The following is a 2,598-nucleotide window of genomic DNA, read 5'->3' on the forward strand; positions in this document are numbered from 1 at the left end:
TCTGTCTGGTTGTTCTATCCATCACTTTAAGTGGAGTTTCAGTATATGTGCTGCCGAAGTGAGCACATTAAGTGGAGTTTCAAATCTCCTATTATTATTCAGCTGGTATTTGTTTCTTTCTTCAATTCTGTCAATATTTGCTTCATATACTTAAAAACTCTGAGGTTTGGTGCATAAATATTTATAATTGTTATATCTTCCTTGTAAACTGACTGGTGTATCATTATATAATGTCTTTCTTTGTCTCTTGTGATAGGTTGTGGCTTAAAATTTATTTTGTCTGGGCTTAGTGCCTGTAGCTCAAGCGGCTAAGGCACCAGCCACATATACCAGAGCTGGTGGGTTCAAATCCATCCTGGGCCTGCCAAACAATGACAACTACAACCAAAATATAGCCAGGCATTCATTGTGGTGGGTGCCTGTAGTCCCAGCCACTTAGGAGGCTGAGGCGGGAGAATCGCTTAAGCCCAGGAGTCGGAGGTTGCTATGAGCTGTGAGGCCACAGCATTCTACCCAGGGCAAGAGCTTAAGGCTCTGTCTCAAAAAAAAAAACTTATTTTATCTGATATTAATATATCTACTCTACCTCTCTTGGTTACTGTTTGCCTAGAATATTTTTTCTTTCCTTTCCTTTTCAACTCATTCGTTTCCATAGATCTAAATTTTTAAGCGTGCTGGTATAAGGGTTTAAATAAATAAAAATAAAATAATATGAATCTCTTTTTTTTTTTCTTTTTTTTTGAGACAGAGCCTCAAGCTATCCCCCTTGGGTAGAGTGCCATGTCATCACAGCTCACAGCAACCTCCAACTCCTGGGCTCAAGCGAGTCTCCTGCCTCAGCCTCCCAAGTAGCTGGGACTACAGGCGTCCGCCACAACGCCCGGCCATTTTTTTGGTTGCAGCCATCATTGTTGTTTGGCGGCCCGGGCCGGGGATTCGAACCCGCCACCTTAGGTGTATGTGGCTGGCGCCTTAGCCGCTTGAGCCACAGGCACCGAGCCATGAATCTCTTATACATGAGATTTAGCTGGGTTTTTTTTTATTCACTCCACCAATCCATAAGTTTTAATTGAGGATTTTATTCCATTGTGTTTAAGGTAATCAAGGATAAGCAAATAGAAGTCTTTACCTTTGCCATTTGGTTATTTGCTTTATAAATGTCTCATAGCATGTTTGTCCCTTGTCCCCTCAATTACTGCCTTCATTCAGGTTGAGTGGATTTTTCTGTAGTGACACTTTTGATCCCCTTCTCATTTCCTTTTGTGCATATTCTATTAATATTTTCTTTGTGGTTACCATGAGGATTGCATATAACATCTTCAAGTTATAATAATTTGTTCTGAATCCATGCAAACCTGATTTAATCACATAAAAAAAAATATTCCTGGCTCAGCACCATTAGCACAGTCATTACAGCGCCAGCTACATGCACCGAGGCTAGCGGGTTTGAACCCAGAGAGAACGTTGCATGTATGCTTAGGCCAGCTAAACAACGACAACTGCAAGCAACAAATAGCTGGGCGTTGTGGCAGGCGCCTGTAGTCCCAGCTACTTGCAAGGCTGAGGCAAGAGAATCACTTAAGCCCAAGAGTTGGAGGTTGCTGTGAGCTGTGATGCCACAGCATTCTACAGAGGGTGACTTAGTGAAGACTCTGTCTCAAAAAAAAAAGAAAAAAACTATTCCTACACAGCTCAGCCCCTTAGCTTTATTATAGAGATCATAAATTACATGGTCTCTCTTTATATATTGGGTACCCCTAATACATTTTAATGCATTTGCCTTTTATTTCTATTTTGAGACAGAGTCTCACGCCGTTGCCTAGTTAGAGTGCAGTAGTATCAGCCTATATCACAGCAACCTCAGATTCCTGGGTTCAAGTGATCCTCTTGCCTCAGCCTATGGAGTAGCTAGGACTACAGATGCTCACCACAATGTCCTACTAATTTTTTCTATTTTTTAAGGGATCCTTCCACCTCACCCTTCCAGAGTGCGAGGATTGTAGGCATGAGCCACTGCACCTCGGCTTTTAAATCCTATAGAAAAGTGGGGCTTCAAACAAAAATTAGAGTAATACTGGCTTTTATATTTGCTGATATATTTACCTTTACCCAAGATCTTTATGTGTTCCTATGGCGTTGTTACTGCCTAACATTCTTTCATTCCAACTAAAGAACTCTTGAGTTTCTTGGGGATCAGGTCTAGTCGTAACAACCTCCCATTTTACGGGAAAATGTCTTAACTTACCCTTATTTCTTTTTTTTGAGACAGAGTCTCACTTTGTCACCCTTGGTAGAGTGTAGCATCATAGCTCACAGCAACCTCAAACTGTTGGGCTCAAGCGAGCCTCTTGTCTCAGCCTCCCAAGTAGCTGGGACTACAGGTGCCTGACATAACACCCGGCTATTTTTTTTTAGAGACAAGGTCTTGCTCTTGCTCAGGTTGGTCTCGAACTCCTGAAGTTGAGCAATCTACCCATCTTGGCCTCCCAGAGCCCCTTACCCTCATTTTCTAAGAACTGTTTTCCCTAATATAGAATTCTCAATTGACGATTTTTTCGTTTTCTTTCTTTCTTTCTTTCTTTTTTTTTTTTTTTTTTT

This window comes from Otolemur garnettii, unplaced genomic scaffold (genome assembly GCF_000181295.1).
Source record: "Otolemur garnettii isolate 467f Iridium unplaced genomic scaffold, OtoGar3 scaffold00077, whole genome shotgun sequence".
Classification (NCBI taxonomy): Eukaryota; Metazoa; Chordata; class Mammalia; order Primates; family Galagidae; genus Otolemur; species Otolemur garnettii.